Below are 20,221 nucleotides of genomic sequence, written 5' to 3' on the forward strand. Positions count from 1 at the left end.
GTTGCAGTTGGCATGTGATCCAGAGGTGCTCACAGGGGACTCCATTGAACAGCCTCCACACGCACAGTGTGGCCTCCATGGCTCTTGCGGCACCAAATGCAGCTGCTGACACATACAGCAAACACACACCACCCATGTTCTCTCAGCCCCTGGAATGCGTCATGCTAGGGAGGTAGACAGCAGCAGGTTGGAGCTGCTGAGATTCAGGACAGCATTGGTAAATAGAAACTATAATTCAATATTAACACTTGACAAGCTCCACTTTGGTAAGTAAATTAAACAGCTACTCAGTTTTATCTGACTATCATTGATTATAGTAAAAAAAAATATATATATATATTTTATTTCTATAAATAAAAATAATTATTTTCATACACAAGTTTTATTTATATATTATTATTTTTAAACAGCATAAAAATATATATACAGAATAAAATAATATAGAAATAGTACAGTTTTATTCGATTTTAAGACTACAAAGGACAATTCGGACTGCTGAGTGTTACTGGTGCTCCCCTGCACACCCTCCAAGAACTCTATAAATCCAGAGAAAAAGGGCTCAGAAAATCACTCTGGACCCCGCACATCCAAGCCACCTTCTCTTTGAACTGTTGCCATCTTGTCGGTGCTACAAAGCACCGAGTACCAGAACAGCCAGGCACAAGAAAAGTTTCTACCCCCAGGCAATCTACCTCATGATCAGTTAACTGTTCTCCCCACTGTACAATGATAACTACGTGCAATATGTGACAAGGATTACAAATTTAAGAATCTGTTTAAGATCTGCTGATCCTACGTCCTGACATAACATCACATGTAATACTAAGGTGAAGTATATTGTACAAAGCATTTTAAGATAAAGATGATGAATGAATGATTCTGTTGAGCAAAAGTTTCCAGCAACAGTTTTCTGCCAATCCTGTTCTCTTTATTGTAAGTCAATAAAGACTCACACTTTTGTCTTTAATGGCTTTTGAAGCCTCTGTCCCATTTTTTGAATAATTATGCTGATTTCCAACAAATACCACTTATGTTTATTTAACAACCTCTTCTCATTCCCTGTTAATTCTATTGTATACAGCACACCTGTACATACAAATGTATCTATTTGGTATAAGATATATATATATCTTATTTGCATATCTTTATTTTTTATTTTATTATATTATATTGTTGTTGTCTTGGTGTACTGGAAGCTTCTTCCGTCACCAAAAATTCTTTGTGTGTGCAAACATACTTGGCAAAAAGCTCTTTCTGATTCTGATAAAAAGCACAACAGCACAGCTACAACATTAAAAGATAAGATATTACATTTTAACACAGCCATTTACCATCGGTTCTGTCTCGATTTATGACTTGAAAGGCACAGGAGACCTAAAAATCAATACAGCATCTTTTTTCATTTTGTAATTATTAAAGAATAATGAAAATCCATATTTCATAGTTCTTTGTCAGGGTGCCAAAGCATCAGAATTATTTCACACATACAGTAAAGAGAGGTGCTCAGTTGGAGATGTGTCATGGCTGAGTCAGCTCTGAGTAGACTTCCAGGATTTATGGAGGGGTTCATTCATGAAAAAAAGCCTCAGTCCCTACAAATGGGTCTGGGCGGTCCATTTGTTCTCAAGGCACTTGGAGAATACATTTCACATCAAAGGAAAAAAAAAAGTTAGAAACCGATATACTGGATAGATCAAAACAGGTTCCAAAACATACAGACGGCTGTACGTAATTATGGGCCAATGTTTTTTCCGAAACCCAACCATGAGCTAAGATGTTTATATCAGCAAACATCACTAATTACAACAAAATAAAAGACAACAAGATGATGATCAAAATGTACTGTAATAAAAATCTAACATAAATGAGACAGGCTAAGATGAGAACAGCCAATTAAAAGCTATAAGGGATGTGGGTACATCTGGCCTAATCTTTAAGGCATAATAAATGGAATGATCGCAAGCAGAGGCCTAGAAAGTGTTCCTTCTCTCTCTTTCATATCCTCCGGCTCCATCTCTCATTCTTTAGTGGCAGGTTGGCTGATTACAGCAGGCTGCTGAACAGCCTAATTGTCTTCTAAGTGTTGTAATAATTACAGCGAAAGTGAAGTGGTGTCCACCCCACCACTGGCACGAGTTACAGATGCATGGCTTTAGCACCCTGCACGATAGATACATCCGCTTTAGTCCAGCACTTTTACAATATATATATTAGCGCTGTCAACATTAACGCATGCAATTAATTCAAAATCTTTAAGTTAAAATAATTTAATGCAAAACATGTAGTCGGCGCAGATGGCCTTGTGGGCAGCGCGCCAACATGTAACGCCGATGCACATCGGGCAACCCGGGTTTGAGTCCCAGCTCGCAGTCCTTGTCCGATCCCGTACCCCCTCTCTCTCCCACTTCGCTTCCTGTCTGAATACTGTCCTATCACAAAAACGACAAAAAAATAAATAAATCTAAAGAAAAAACATGCAAATAAACTGCGTAATTAGATGACCTTAGAAGTCGGGAGTTTATCACACTGAGCTTTTACAATGGCACAAGCACCTGTAACCCTGGTAAGCGAAAATTTCTATTCTAACCCTTTAAACCAATTTCGTTTCTCTGTTTCGATTAAATTATTTTAAGCTGCTAAACTCCAAGAAAATGTTCAGTTTTTGTGGTGGCATAAGGAATTAACTTATGCAGCATAATTTGAGAACAATCAAATTTCAATGGAGGGAACATCTGACCTAGAAACTGATGTGACCTTAACTATAAGTAAATGATATATACGTACAGTAGGTTTTAACTTGAACCATAAAGTACTTTGAAGAGATGTTTGCATTTGCATGTCTGTGTATTAGGGGTGGGACAAAATATCGATATGGCGATATATCGCTGTCCTTCTCTGTGCGATACGAAAATCGTATCGCTGTGCCAAATATCGATATTTTAAAGGTCCTCTAAGCGATGTCACGCGTTTTTAGGCCAAAACATTTTTTGTCACATACAGCAAACATCAACTCACTATCCGCTAGCTGCCTGTCCCCTGAACACACTGTAAAAAAAACGCGGTCTCTGTAGTCGCCACAAGCTCCAAAAACGGCAACAAAAACAAACTTTTATACCACTGATGTGACAAACGTAGACATCTTTGACGTTCTTCACTAAGCGATATACACGGGAGCGTTTGAAAGCATAGGGATCTGCTGATAGATGCCTGCTTTCGAACACCCGTGCATATCTGTGTAAGCGCTCTGTGAAGAACGTCAAAGGGTCTGTTTGCACCTGGTCACTTTATGCATTTTCTCTGATCGGATAGCTGTCCGATCGTGAAAAGATCAGGTCTAAATGCCCTCCGAAACACATTTGAGATGGATTTAAATCCGATCGCTCAAACCACTTCAGGAGATGGTCTGGGACGCATTCCAGTCAAAACAGTCTCTGCGTCAGTCTAAATGCATCTGGCTGTTGAAACTACATATGTAAATGCATCTGGTTGTCTAAATGCATCTGGTTGTTGAAACTACATATGTAAATTTTACTAAAATACTAAAACTGAAACATGTGAGAGTCAGATATGACAACGCTACTGCATCACGCATCGCCGCAGATCTCTTCAGCAAGCTGGCGCGCAAACGTCTGCATTTGAAAGTGAAAGTAAGTCGCAGACGCGTAACACACAATTATCTTCATTAAAAGTAATGAGAACTTACCAGTGCTGTTGCCGCTCTCTCCTATTGCGTTCTTTGATTTTGAAATTAACTGATGGTCAATAAAATGCACCTCATATTTCTTGCTTTTGGTGACGTGAACTCTATTAAATCTACATATATTGCAGGAACTGAAGATCCATTAACCTGCACTTAACCTTTTCACTAGCATTTTGTTTTCATACTAAGACCGATATCGTGATGTATCATTATAAGATTGTCTAGCGATATATCGATTATCGCAGAATCGCTGACTCGCAATATTATCGTTATCCTGAGCCATTTGTGATCGTATCGTATCGTGAGGTACCCTCCGATTCTACTGTGTATAGTTAAGAAGTCATCTGAAATAAGGCTGCCCCATCAGTACTCTAGCAAAAAGAAGCAACCTTTGAAAAGTTGCTAAACGCTTCTGGAGAGAAAAAATAAGCTAGACATTTTGAGATCTCGGGGAGAAGAGGTTGAAACAAACCATACTGATCTGATCCATAGGGAAAAACAGTTCACCCAGGCTAACAACCTCTGCGTCTGCAGCTTTCTGAGCAAATCATTTCATGATTCAGTGACTTTATACAAACGTTGCGAAGGAGCAAACATGAAAAGCAAGGGAGGGTCTTTTAAATTATAATTGTGGATTTCCCACAGGCTGTTCGGAGGCTTTCCTCTCTGTAAATATCCTGAATGGAACCGCTTTGAAAAACATACACAAAACACGCTCTTTTCCAAAAATAGCAATAAATAAATTGGGTAGCTCAATAAAAAGGTAGCAGTAACCTCAAAACAACCGCTTGTTGCAGAAACACTGCTGGAGCTCTGCAGTGGTGATGATGATGATGAATGGTTACAACATTTAACATTCGGCTGTTTGCGTGTGCAACGGTGAAGACTTTGGGACCTCCCGTAGAGAAGACAATAAAGGAGTCCATCTCTCTGCCTACTGGAGGCATACAAATTTCAAACAATGCAAGACTTTTTTCCCCCAAGAGCAATTGGACCCTACTAACATTTGATCGCAGCGCTCTGGATGACCACACTTTTTTGACACACAGAATTTGCTGGGGAAAAAAACAGCACAAGGTGAATGACAGGGGGTTACAGAACGGCCAGAATTAATACAGAGAGAGGAGCTGTGTTGTTCAGCAGTCACTCTTACATGTGATGGCTTATCTATGACTCTGAGAGCTGGAGGAAGAAAGACCTTTTGATTCCTCTATTGACGCAATGAGAATGAGCGATTCCAACAGTCCAGAGCACTCGGCAAAGATGTAACAAAACAAACGTGGTGAGATTTAAGCGATGGATTGTCTTTTTCAAGGATTGAAGAACAAAAATCTATATTTTTTCTTTCTGAATTATATAAAGTATAACATAATATAATAATATATTATTAATATATCCATATCTCATATTATTCATATATAAATAGTTATAAAATACTTAAAATATATAATAATATAATATAATAAAAATGAAGTATATCCAGTCCCTCCAGAAAAACGCGGATTTTTTTTGTGATTGTTGCGGGCAAAAATCCTTGATTATGCGGCACGTTTTCTTAAAAAATGCGATAGAATATGCAGGATATTTTTGCAATTTTATGCGATGAAATTGCGGGAACTTGCAAAAACTGCGGTTTGATGAAAAAGAGAGAAAAAATGTGATTTCCCCAACACCCTGTTTTCACTAGGCTACTACCTTAATGTAAAGAGTCATTTCTTATTACTTCATATGATAAGTAAGCATACTAAACACAGAATATTTAAGTTCTCATTCTGTTTTATTTCAGACCTTAATTAACACATGGCTCAAACTTCCGTCTGTGGTCCAACACGCAGTTGCACGCAGTGCAAAATAATTTGCCCCCACTGTCATGTAACACACCGGGAAACTGCTTCGCGCTGTCTTTTGCGCTTATTTTTGTTGGCAAATGAGAATGATTTGCGTGCTTCATCATGGTATCACTGATTTCACCGCGGGGTTTGCAGATGATGTTCACGTCGCGTAATTACGTCACTTCATAAGGTTCCCATGGCAATAGGGCAAATAATGGCGCTTTACTTGTGTGAAGTAAATGCAACATTTTTCAACTTTCTGCTAAGATATATGTGACTTTTTTGCAACGAAAATACAGTTTACAATTATGAAATCATGCTAGCCCCGCATATTTTGCTTGCTGAAATTGGTAATTTATGCGGCAAAAGTGCGGCGTATTTGAAAAAAATGCGACCCCGCATAAATATGCGGACTTTGGCTGATTATGCGTTAAATCAGGCGATCGCATAATCGCGTTTTTCTTGAGGGACTGTATATCTGTATTATATGGAAGCTTAAAAAAAAAACCTTTAGCTATGTGTTCAAGATAAGAGCATGAATTTGAAATTACAGACATGAATATGTGCACTTATATGAGAATTTAAAGTATTAATTTGAAGTATGAATGTATTGAATAAGACCAAAGTCAGCCACATTTATTTTTCATTTTTGTGATGGCATAAGTTGACTCCATCAAGTAACAATGTGTGCGACAAAAGACACTAGAACCCATTATAATCACTCATTTTGTTGTCAGGGAGCGGAGAGAGGACCCAAACGCAAAGGTACAGAAAACAAGGTTTATTCTGTTCAATTAATAACTCAGGCAGTCTGCCGTCCTATGGCAGAAAGGAAGATGCAGGACGCAGAACTGGCACATCGTTCTATTTATGATGAACTCCAAGAAATTGCGATACTTCTAAAAGGAAGGACAAATGGATTTGCAACGTTCGCTTTGTCATGTTCAGTGTAGACAGCTTCTAGCTGTTGCGTTGTGGCGTAAACATGGTGTAACACTTGGTGTAACACTTTTTCTTGAATAAACATCCTTATATCAACCTATAAAACCATCAGATTTTAAACTTCATTTTGCTACAGTAACTTGAATCGGCCATACATATCCATTGTGTATGTAAGTTTTTTAACAGTCACTCACACACTTGAGCACTTCCTCAATTTAAAGTAAACCTCAATCTGTCATTAGGAAACTTAAACCACACTGAATATAACATTTATGGTCGTGCATGTCCATCAGTAACAGAGAATCTGAGCTAAGTGGCCCTCATGGGCTTTCCTTTCCTTACGGTAAGTGCTACAATGGTACGTGAAAGCATCAGTACTTCAGTGTATTGATGTTCTAAGTGCAGCTATAACAAAACACTGGATTCAAGCAAATAATAAGAGTGTGCGTTTATAGGCCCTAAACACAGAATGGGTTTTATAGAGTTTGGAGAGGATTCGTCACAGATGGCTAGCAGCTGGCATGGTGGCCTTAAGGTGCTACAAACACAAAATATGCCACAGATGACGGTTTAGTTTGCCCCAGCTGATGTCTAGACAACACAAAATGATCAGGTTTTGAGATGTGCCAATAGCAGTACAGCATTTCATACAGATTCATGAATACAGCTGCACAGATACTACAAATGCCAGTGGCACTTTTTTCGCTTTTTCACCACCTGTTATACATAATACAGTAGAGGTAGGATTGGGGGGGGAGAAAAAAAAAACACAAACCCTTAAATATTTTTTTTTATTATTAAGCAAAAAATGACAGATATATTTAATTTTTTTTTTTTTTTTTTTTTTGCTTTGAATAAGGATGCTAGGATATCTAGGTGTTTATTAGCAGAAGGCTAAGCCTTTAACACACTGTGCCTACGATTATTTACCTTTGTTTATTGTTCTTATCGTTCATTGGTTATTTTATTTATAAATGGATTTTGTTTTTTTCATGAAAATGTTGGCTGACAATAAAGCACATTTTACTAATCTTAATTGTCAAGTTATTTTTATCCCTTGTATTGTAAAATGATGTAATTTGAGAGTAGGCACAACCGTATTTCACCAAGGTCCACTCACGTTAACATTTCTGGCCTCGCCACTGCTTTAAAGTTGCATCAAGAGAAGCTTGAGTCCTACAGCGGTTTCACTAGCTAAAAGTATTTGTCACAGTTGTGGAGAAGAGGGTGTTTGTGTGTGACTGCAAATAAACCAAAGGGAGGCAAAGTTCATTGAGTTGCTTTTTTACTGCATTCAAGGAGGAAGAGGAAGAGACTTTTAAAAGGTGATACACTGAAAAAAGTCAGAGTTAGCATTTTAATCACTGAGTCTCATGGGTTTTACAGTAGATTCTGAAATACCAGCATGAGTGTGTTCTCTCCCACATAGGAGGAAGACAGATGGGAGGTGGGCAGAGTGTTTGCCGAGACTGTGAAACTCAGGAGAGATGAGACAGAGGTTTAGCAGTGGACTGAGATAACACAAAGCCCTGGGCAAAGAGCTCTTTCTCACATGCAAAGAAATTCTCTCTCTTCAGAGAATTCATGCTGAAACTGTACAGCTATGTTTCCATGCTTACATACACCCTCACTGTGAAGGAAGTACTGTACAATGAATCCATCTGTCTAATTTGCTCAAAGTCAAGGGAGACTCGCAGACTCTAATCTCAGGACTGTACTGATGATCAAAGCACCACACATTTTTTAAATTTCAGTGCCGACTTGGTACCGAAGTTGGTACTTTTGACAACTCTACCACAAACATTCAAAAAAGGGTGGTTACTTCATTAATTTATTAATTTAGTCTATTTAGGTTTGTGTGATACTCCTGTCCTTATTTAGACAAGCTTCACATTGATCTGCTGCCAAAATGGAACATTTTAAAGTGGCAGGGAAACAGAGAACAGTGAGAGGCAGTTGTTTAGTCCAGTCTAAATCAGTGAGTGTGATCTAAAAAGAATGAAGGTATGAAAAAAAGGTGTGACAATCTTCTAAACAAAAAACAGCAGGCCTACCCACTAGGGCTGCCCCCTAATAGTCGACTAACAGTTAGTCGACGATAAGAGGCTTAGCTTGACCAAAATTGATATTAGTCAGTTAGTCGCAGGAAAAAAAATAATCCACAGAAAGTGGTGAAATCATACAGTCTGTAACGGACAGATCGTTAACGGCCAAAAATTCACCTAATTCATCAACCTCAAATATGGCTTATCATTTGAAAAACATAAGTAGTAGCAACTTTACAAGTCTGCTCGCTCTAACGTTAACCTAGATAAAAGTTTGCCGCATATCCAAGTGTTTGCGTGGAGAGTGCAGGTTACAGCATGACATGGAGGCGCCGGTGCGATCACTTGCATTTATCTTAAAATACTCTGTCATTTTTTGTCATACAGATAAGAATAATCCAACATTCAAAACTGTAAATGGTGTGCTTTTATTTCTGTAAACTCACAAAAACAACAAAATGTTGTGCTTTTGTAAAATAATGGAAACAAACAGGATACGCTTTCTGCCATCTCGGTCTCAAGTGAACTTGAGCACGTCACAAAAATAAACCAAAACCCAGCATACTTGCCTCACAGACATGAGAAATATATCTATGGTAAGTTTGAAATGTCTACTTTTAAATGAACCGATTCAAATCTAAAATAAATATTTTCAGATTAAGTAATCCGTATGAAACATGCATATTGGTGCGTCCACTACTGTGGAGATGACGAGTCAGCATCGTCGACTTCATCTCTGCACTAGTTTATCAATAGTTTATCAATAAATTATTAAAATGTTTAGACAGTCTCCTTTTGTTTTTTCACACCACATTCATAATCATATTTGCCGGTGCGATGCTGCAAGCTTTATGCGTGCATTTGATCACTGATTAGGCTATGGTTTATTAATATAAAAAGCACGATTAGTCAACTAATCGCTTAAACAAATGACTACTAGTCGACTAGAAAAATCTTTAGTGGAGGGCAGCCTTACTATCCACTATCTCAGCAAAACACACATGCTACCCACTCATGGTATTATGTATATACGTTACAGCCAAGCAGCACATCTATTTTCACATCAAAAAATCAAAGCTAATTCCATAGTAAATTTCGGACAGCTGTATTAGTTACTGTAACCGCAGATGTTTAGGAGGTGAGCTGGTGGTCTAGATTATTTATTCTGCATAAGAACAGGATTTCTTATCCAAAGGTCCTGATTAAAGAGTGGCTAATCAAATCAACACAAACACAGACATTCAGTTTGGTTCATTTCCAGCCGTAAGAATAAGAATTCAATGATTATTCATGAGAAAAAAACTGAATACGTATTTTGAGCTCTGGAAAGGTCACAGCTGATGAATTCTCAACACAATCACCACCTAAAGAGGAAAACAGCTAAAGATGATAACAGAGATTTTGCATTTTTTACCTTCTGTGCTGAGGCCAGGGCTGGAGGTGAATTTGGCCACATCCACAATCTTCACTGCAAACTGTTGACCCGTCTCCCTGTTGATGCATCTTCTTACCACGCTAAACGGCCCCCTGGAAAGGAAACAAACAGGTAAATTAGAGTCCTGCACATGTTGGGTTTTTCAATGAAATCAATTTCAAGACAGGATTAGCAATGGCCAAAATAATCCTGATATTTGATGCTATTTAATAATGGTAAATGAGATGTACACATCTTTTAAATCGCTGAAATAAGCTCTTATTTAATCCACATACTCAAAATTACAAATAAATTAAAATATATAAAGTATATTATCCATTGCCAAGGCTGTCTTTACACACTGGAAGTGACATAAGGGGGGAACTGCTATTTCTGTAAATCGGCCAAACCGGTTGCCAATAATGATGATCTCAAAAAGTTCATTTAAATGTTGGTTGGTTATTCAGTCTGATTTATAAGTATATGGCTGGTGATTGTATCATTTATACACAGATGCTAGCAGCAATAAACCTATTCTGTGAGTGAGCTAATGACAGTAATTGTCAGTAAAAATCAGTGCAGCTTCAAAGGGCTTTAAACGATACCAGACGAGGAATAAGGGTCTTATCTAGCGAAACGATCTCTCATTTTTGAAAAAAATGTAAATGTATATGCTTTATATAAGCAAATGATTGCCTTCCAAGTGCTTCCACCAAAACCGCACTTTCGTATTCTTCAAAACGCTTAAGCTGTATGTCCCACACCTTCCCTATTCTACTTACAGAAAAAAACTGAACTGGCGGCATGTTCGTTCCGTAAGTAGAATATGAAAGTGCGGTTTTGGCGGAAGCAATTGGAAAGCAATTATTTGTTTATATAAAGCATATGCATTTGCATTTTTTTCAAAAATGACCAATCGTTTCGCTAGATAAGACCCTTATTCCTCGTCTGGTATCGTTTAAAGCCATTTGAAGCTGCAATGAAACTATAATTTTGACCTTCAACCGTTTGGTGGCCATTGAAGTCCACTATAAGGAGAATAATCCTGGAATGTTTTCATCAAAAACCTTCATTTCTTTTTGACTGAAGAAAGAAAGACATGAACATCTTGGATGACATGGGGGTAAGTAAATTATCGGGAAAATTTTATTTAAAAGTGAACTAATCCTTTAAATGGTGCGATTGCACAGCCATAATACATTCAACAAAAAAATATTCACACTGACAGCGATTCGTAGAAACAAAGCGCCCGGAAGTCATAAGTTTTCAGTCAGTTTGAGGTGCCATTAATTGTTGACAATGCAAAAAATAAATAAATAAATCAACATTATGCAAATAAGCAGAGAACTGTAACTGACAATAACTGACAGTTATTACAGCTGATATATTCCTCATATGGAAACTTTTTTGGGGAAGGAGTGAGATTTTCAGATTCAGCACTGTCATTATTGAGCCATACTTCATGTGGCTCAATAGCTACAAGTTGAGCGGCTGAAGTGAGAAGCCTGCCCTCTTTCTAGGAATGAAGAAATGCTCACAGCAGCGATGAGAATGACGGGAATGCTCTGTGCGGGCTGAGCATTTGAGGAACAATGGGGAGTAGAGGGGATGGGGAGAGGTTGGCTTTCCGTGAAGAGCTGTGATCAGATTTCCCAAAGCCTTTAACCCTCCTCAGCATGAGCTCAGAGTGTTTCTGCAGGCCTGAGGAGAGATGGCAGCAGAGAGACCTCTGTACCAAGTTTTGCTTCTGTTTGTGTGCAGTGGGTTGACTGCCAACAGGCTTTAAAAAATGATAAACAAAATCAGAAAAGAAACTTTGGTCAACACATGAGTCACTTTATCCAAGTTTAAATATTCTTAGGACTTAGCTTCAAGCTTGTCAGATTAGATCTCCTCTCTTATAGTAAAAAAAAAAAAAAAAAAAAATTCTTCTACAGTGAGGGAAAATATGCTGGTGTGATATTTACCTACAATACACTAAGCTCAGCATGGCCACATTTTCAAACTTGACATTTATTCTCTATATTACTGCCGGCAAGTCTGTAAGAATTTTCACCCTCCTCCTCCTCAGGTACGCGAGTTACATTTCATTACAGACGACCCAGTTTACTCTGACCCACAGATATCCAGACAGATGTAAAAATAGACAAACTTTATGAAATATGTGTTGTCAGAACCTCTCTGTACAGTTCCTAGGTCAGTGCTCCAGAGAGAACACTTTCTGGCTGAATGCTGTCTTCCTGTCATCTGAGTTCTCTGGCTGAACTGTTAACAAACTGCAGGTGCATTGAACGTGTGGAGGACAACGTGTTTGGAGAGCAGCAGTGCTAGACTGTAGCTGCGTTCGAAAGCTGAAAAATACTGCCTTTGGATGATGCATTCCAAGATAGGAAAACATCAATGCCCAATCTAATGTTAGCTTCACTTCCTGTCTCCTGAGATACCTTCATCTGATCGATTTTTGAAGGAAGCATAGATGTAACCTTCAGTGCCTTTGATTTCCCACAATCCTGTGCGTTCCATTCCATGACAATTGAGCTAAAAAATAAATATGACGTCTGAAAGTTGCAGTTGGTGTTCAGTTTCTGAGAAAATGTACATTTTTGACCAACGTTTTCCATTTTTGATGTTATTTCTAACAAAAACTAGAAATTTCGGCTACCGAAATTTTTTGGCCGAAACAGCTAGATCAGTGACCGAAACAGACTTTTAATTAGAGCTTCTCCGATGGCACGTTTTCACTGTGTTCAGTGTCTATTTCATGCACAGAACATGGATAAGCTTCAACAGTTAAATACATATGTCAGCTGTGTAGACACTAGATCTGGATTGACAATATTAATTTCTCGTTTTTAATTGGTAATGATATGGTTTTTTAAATCTAAAATCTTTTAGTCTGTGCTGTTTTCTGTTGATGTGTGAACAAAACTTCACAAAACATTTGTAGCGCGTCTGCCATCCGATAATCGCAAAAAGCTTTGTGCTTTGTTACTTTTAATATGAAGCAAGAGTCTCAACTTTAAAATTTATTACTAAATTCAAACAATGAACGTAGTTTTGGCACTCTTTAATACAGTGTGACTGATCGCTGTAGCTGCCTCTGATCAAGCGGCAGTCCCCAGACGTTTACAGACTGTTATAAAAAGAAGAGGGGATGCCACACAGTGGTAAACATGGCCTTGTCCCAACTTTTTTGAGATGTGTTGATGCCATGAAATTTAAAATAAACTTATTTTCCCCATAAAATCATACATTTTCTCAGTTTAAACATTTGATATGTCATCTATGTTGTATTATGAATAAAATATTGAAATTTGAAACTTCCACATCATTGCATTCTGTCTTTATTCACAATTTGTACAGGGTCCCAATGTTTTTGGAATCGGGTTTGTAGTTAGCCTATAGCATGGAATAAACATGGATGAACAAAGGTGAATGTTGAAAGATACATTACTGTCATGAAAACAAGTTATTACAGTTTATTGTAGTTTAAATGTTTATATTTCACCAACAAACAATTATGTTATTAAAAGATGATATAAAAACTGCCTTATGTGTAATTTAATTGTTTGTACAGCTCAGTTTTAGCTATTTGAGTGCTGAGTTTTAAACATGTTTTCTGGCCATGTGCATTCTGAATTTTCAGTTTCGGCCCAGAATTTTCATTTCGCTGCATCTGTATAAATGACTATTAATTGTTTGCCTAGTTATTACCAAAGCTCTCTCTATTTTGTTGTAGATCATTTAACTGTTAGGCTTCCTCAGAAGCTGTGTAAAATCATTTTTATGAGGTGCCTCAGTGTGCAAACGCTGCTTGGTAAGTCATTGTCTGCTAAGGCAGCGAGGCAACAAGTATCTACTATAACTATGCTATAACTATCCAATGCCAAAAGTGGCAAATCTGAGTAAAAACTGGCTTTGATGCAACAATTTTTCTACCTCCAGAAGGAGATGGAGATGGTTCATAAATATATGTGTGCGTGTCATTTTTATAAATGTAACTGGTAACACTTTACAATAAGATTCATTAGTTAACATTAGTTAACATGAATTAATAATGAACTGCACTTATACAGCATTTATTAATCTTTGTTAATGTTAATTTCATCATTACATCAATACTAATACATTATTAAAATCTTGTTAACATTAGTTAATGCACTGTGAACTAACATGAACAAACAATGAACAACTGTATTTACAACAACGTTAACAAAGATTAGTAAATACAGTCACAAATGTATTGCTCATGGTTAGTTCATGTTAGTTAATACCATAACTAATATTTAACTAATGAACCTTATGGTAAAGTGTTACCATGTAATTTATTTCTGTGATGACAAAGCAGAATTTTCAGCAGCCAGAGTCACATGATCTTTCAGAAATCATTCTAATATGCTGATTTGGTTTATTATTATTATCAAAGTTGAAAACAGTTGTGCTTATTATTGTGGAACATTTTTTTAAGAATTAAATTAATAAACAGATCAATTTAATGTGGCCTTGCTGAATAAAACTATTAAATTCTTTTTTTTAAATATATATTATCTTACTGACTCCAAACTAATGAATGATATTGTATATATTTATTGCCAGCAAATGCCATAGAAAGCAGCATTTTTCAGACCGAGCTGTGCTAAAACATATACAGGACTTGAGCCAAGTGCACAGATCAGGACTGCAGTGCTCTCTCATTCACTGACATATCAACAATTAAGTTTTTAAAAAGCACACAAACACACAGGCTGTGTTGCCTGTGCATGTCACAATGAATGGGAAAACCATCAGTCTCACATTACATGTGAGATTTTGAAATGGACATAGACAATGAAGTAGCTGCCAAAAAGCCAGTAAAATCAGGGAGCTGGGCAAAAACCATTGTGTGTGTTGTATGACCTTTAAATGATAAAAGAACATGGTTTTAAGGTGTTAACATGACCTTACACATTGCCATATTATTATAAGCATAATTGGTTTAAGACTGTGCATGTAAACACACGTAAGGAAAATCTAATCTAATCGGATGTCCTATACCAGTCTGCTGACCTTCAAGACTCTGAAAAAACAAGCAGATGCTTCTTAATAAATAATGCAATCTGCATTTAAAGCACAGTCTATTCTGATTCAGCTATAAAATTGCAATGCCGGCAAACTGGAGAAGAATGCAAATTGAAGAGGTGGTTGAGAGCTTATTATTATCACTATATCTTGCTAATACGGGTGCGAGAGGGGCTGTGTTTTCCCCAACACAAACTGCAGGAGCAGATGGCATGAAGCGCAAAGCCGCTTACTGGCAGATAGCCGAGGAGCGGCCACGCGTGGCTCAGAGCTGGACTTGGCCAGGCTAAACTGCTGGAACTGTGGATACAGTACATGACACTCAGAAGCACCATAACATCTGAATGGGCTTTATCTACTCAATCTGTCACGGTCCTCCTGTTGTTCTTAGAGTAAATGTTCCCTAAATGTTATGTAAATGACGTTATGTATAAATGCAAATATCATTTATGCTGCATTCGAAATCAAATACTTCCCTATTATATAGTATGTGAAAAACAGTACGCTAAAAGATTAGTATGTCCGAATATATAGTATTTGAAAAACAGTAGGCGAAAAGTCCCCAGATGACCTACTACTCCTGCCGAGATTCTGAATTGTGCATTTGATGGATGCTATCCCATGAGGCCACGGGAGAGAATTTATGAATGGAGGTGAAGTGACACAACTGACGCTGGTAGGTCACATGATAAATGACAACATGGCGGATGTAGTACATCCGGATTACATTCATACAACACAAATTCATATTATATAGAACTTACTTTTTTTAAACATTTTTTAAAAAGTAACGCTGATTGAGGAACATCTTGGTGTAATATTCTGGAATATAACAGAAATTACAAAAGGTTCAGCAGGGCTCAACGCTAAGGATTTTTTCTACTGGCCCGGATGGGCCAGTGGTTTCAATTTTTACTTGCCCCGCCAAAGTTTTCACTTGCCCCACAACAAAAAAAATTAATAAAGTAAAAGACAAGAAAATGGGCCTATAAAATAAGCATATTTATTGTTTTCATTGTCTGTTACAGTTAACCTCAATAAATCGGGTTATGACACCAAAAGCTACTAGATTAACTTATTTTTTAAATATTGTTAGACAAATAAACAGTAAGTAATAAAATAGTAACAAATAATCAAATTACGAGTAATAGCACAAATAAATACAACAGAACAAACATATAAATAAAATAAATGGCGCTTTTCAAGTTTTTCATATAGGTTTAAACAGGAGATTTTCAGGTACAGAAATTGTAATCTAATGTCTAACTATATAACTATAGAATAGATTACACTTTATTAAAGTTAATCAGTCAAGAACAGTTACAGATGCATAAAAATGTTTTTAAATGTTGAAAATATAAAACGTTAAATACTGTTATTTGAAATTATTAAAAAAAATGAAGACACTTTAAACGTGAAATTAAACCCGCCAGTAGGTGGCAGCGAATCACTGTTAATGAGCGAATCATTGAGATTCAACCGATTCATTTAAATGGCTGATTCACTCAGGAAGTGTTGCTCAGAGACGCAAAACAATTCTGTGGACTTTGGAACTATTTTCGTTGGCGAAATACAGCGAAACAGGCGATTTGGATGCTTAAATGTAAGTCACTTGATATTAAGTTCTTGTTCATTAAACTGTACGCTGAATAAAATCAATATCACATTTGTAATCATGCTAATATTTGGAGAAAAACTGCGCTCTTTGTGTAATATTTGTTAACTATATTAAATTATATAAATATGAAATATATACAGGGGCATTTTTGCCCCTTATCTTGAATTGTGGGGCATTCTAAAGGCATTTTAATAGACTAAATCACGCAGTGAAATCGTGCACTCTAAATATGCATGCGCACTAGTCTGACCTACTAGACTATGTCACGTAGTGTATGCGTGCACTCAATGGGTGTTTTTGTTAAGTGAGGGGCATACTCGATAATATCAGATCGTTAAATGAACAATTGCGATATCATAGACGATATATATATCGCACAAGTGACCGTTCCGTCTACTGTCCCGAGTGTCGTTCACACTGGCCCCGGGCCATCGGGCAGTCCTTATCGTCAAGCCCTGCTCAGTCTCTAAATTTTCGCCGCTCCAATTGGTTTTTGATTTGATGGTTGTCGTAGGAGAAATCACAGTCAGAATTTCAGAGGTAAAATTTTTAATCAGCTGTCGGCAAACATGTCAAACTAGCAATCTTGATCCTAGGTGTGCACCCAACTTTACTTAAAAAAAAAACAAAAAAAAAACACACACTGGAAAAAGGAAAAAAGCATTAGACATAACCAGCGCAGAGAGGAACCTGTGAGGTGTCCTGCTATGCTGATTTATCATGGCATCATGAGAGTCTTTGCGAACCGAAGCGGTGCAGTAAGTGTGCATCGGCCGTTCGCTCCCAGCAGCTGCTAGAGATGACAGGCACAAGCAGCGACAAGCTGTAGCACGCAGCAGGGATGCCGTGTTTGGTGCCAGAAAGAACCAGGCAGATTAGATAAGACCAGTGCAGACATGAGAACAGCGGGTACAGGTCACATATGCAGCATAAACAAGCCTGGGTAAACCACTTTACAGCAAGTTGAGCAGGTGAATATTTCATTGAAGTGTCTTTCTGTGCAAGAGTGCTGAACGCAGGGATCATAAATAATGATGGACAGAGAAGATGTCCTCTGCAGCAGTGCATGACGGGGGAAAATGTGCTGGCAGGAAGAAATATGAGGAAAGAAGGAAATGCAGAGTGAAAAACAGGAAAAGAAACACAAAGAGAGGTGACACAGGAAGATGAGAGAGAAGTAGAGAAAATGATATAGTGGAGGATGAAAGAATCGGTCAGACAGACAGCGGGGAGGCTGGCAGAGGAAGAACGCTGGTGTTTGTGACAGCTGGTATCTGTTACAGTGAGCAAGAGATGATGGCGTAGGTGTAAGGTTTCTCCTGCGGAAGATAACTTCTCAGACGGCATGTGTGCGTAGGTACCTGCAGGATACCTGACAGCTCAGGGCTGTATGCTGGTGAAACTTGGCCACACTGCAGTCAGAAAATGTATATATATATAAAAAAAAATAATAATAAATAAATATATATATATATATATATATATATATATATATATATATATATATATATATATATATATATATATATATATATATATATATTTTTTTTTTTTTTTTTTTATATATATTTGTGTGTGTGTGAGAGATTTTATATATATATATATATATATATATATATATATATATATATATATATATATATATATATATATATATATATATATATATATATATATATATACACACACACACACACACACATACATACATACATATATATATATATATATATATATATAGATAGATACATACACACACACACACACACACACACACACACACACACAGTAAATTTTCGATACGGGTCTTGTGCAAGTGTACAGAACAAAAGCAGTACTGTTTTAACCACTGCACGTGTGGAACTTCTGTGTGTGCAGAATGTAATTTGAAACTCAGAGTGTCAAAGAATAGGACCCCCTAGAATGGGACAATACCGTTTATATTAATATACTTTAAGGTTGCGAATGCGAACGCATCTGAAAAATAATGGAGAGTGAGCTGCTGCAGAAAAAGTGTCCAAAACATGATGTGCTTTATATATATTTATATATAAGAGTTTCAAACTAAATCATAATCACACAGTTTAAAGCGGCTTGTCATCTTGTCAGATACGTGTGCTGTTTGATGCATTTGTTTTGCTCAAAACATAACTTGTATCTTACGGTTGTATCTTTCTCTGTAAATGTTAGAGATACAGATTTGGGAAGTACTCATTTTGCATAAAAGACTAACAGTAAGCGAATCTCCGTTAAACTTCTGACTTCACTGAATCAGCAAAGATTTTGCTAAATTTTTTGCATACAAAAGTGGAAGTACTTTAAATTATGTGAATTGAAAACCAAGGTACATACTGAATCATACATTTGTGTATATCATTTTATTAATTTATTATTTTAATAATTCAGAATTCAAATATACATTTAGATTTAAATATATATTTAAAAAAAAAACACACATTAAAAGCTGATACTAAAACAAGATTAAATGCTGACTAACTAAACTCATCATTCTGCATCTGTATCGTTCGGTCACATAAATGACATTTTTAGACTCAAGACACTGACACTGCGTTTTGCAGCACTGACAATAATTTGTATGCAATTATCATGGAACTTCATCTTTTTCAAAATCCACTTGGCCCCCTCAGTTGGAATGGGCATGTTACTGCTACCTATGTTAAAGTCCCTCCTTGCCATTTCAAAAGCACAGGATCAGGATGTCAAGAAAAAAAAGAGTGTTTTTACATAAGACAAAGTGTCTCTGTGTGCACAGGTGTGTGTACATGAATTAGTGCATTATGCGTAACTAAGATCAACGCATAAAACAAACGGTCAAATAGAATAACCTCACTGCACTAACAGGCAATGTGGCAGGCAAATGAAAAATCTTAAATGCTTGTTTAGGCCTTGATTAATGTCCGCATTACCCACTCAAAACAAACACCATAAACGTCAAGCCGAGTCAACTCAACTTGTATTTCAAAGAGAGAAGTAAATATGAGCACTAGAGTTAGTAAAAACAGAGGAATAGAGACAGGAGGAACTAGCATTCAAGAAAAATATGTTCATCCAAGCATTAGAGTGTGTAGTCTGGCATACATTTAACAAGATCAAATTTTTACAGAATTTATTAATCTAGTTTCATTTTTAAGTATACTTTTCATTTTTAAATCATGTTCAATAATACACATTAGTTAAAAAAAAATTCAATTTTTTGTCATTTTGAACGTATATAATTTGAACTTCTATTAAATACCCGATTCAACAATTATGTTAAATCAAGAACAAGAACTCATTTAATTGAATCAAATGTGGTTTAGAGTTACAAATCCATTCTCGCATATGGCCTCAAGGAATTGGAACCGGATATGAAAAGGCGTTGTGTTCAAAGTCCATTTTCTTGCACTTTTGTTAATAAACTGCACTGCACTGTACTGTACTGCACTGCACATAATTAACACAAGAACTCACTCCTGCTCTTTATGGCAGATTTAGCTGATATTTAACTGTAACTGATAAAAGGGTTGACTGATTGTGTTCACTGACAGGGCAGTAGATATTTCATTAGAGTGAGATGTAAATCTAGATGATTAAGACGCTGACATCGCTCCA

General features: G+C 36.8%; 1 protein-coding gene across 1 annotated transcript in view; it reads right to left on the bottom strand.

The window, feature by feature from the left end:
- Positions 1–10,075, bottom strand: part of caska (calcium/calmodulin-dependent serine protein kinase a) — a 96,888-nt gene extending 86,813 nt beyond the window's left edge. Inside the window, exon 1 of the mRNA XM_048193973.1 lies at positions 9,934–10,075. The gene's annotated coding sequence lies outside the window, so the exon portion shown is untranslated. The remainder of the gene's footprint in view (positions 1–9,933) is intronic.
- Positions 10,076–20,221: the final 10,146 nt, after the last annotated feature.

This window comes from Megalobrama amblycephala, linkage group LG6, assembly GCF_018812025.1.
Source record: "Megalobrama amblycephala isolate DHTTF-2021 linkage group LG6, ASM1881202v1, whole genome shotgun sequence".
Taxonomy (NCBI): Eukaryota; Metazoa; Chordata; class Actinopteri; order Cypriniformes; family Xenocyprididae; genus Megalobrama; species Megalobrama amblycephala.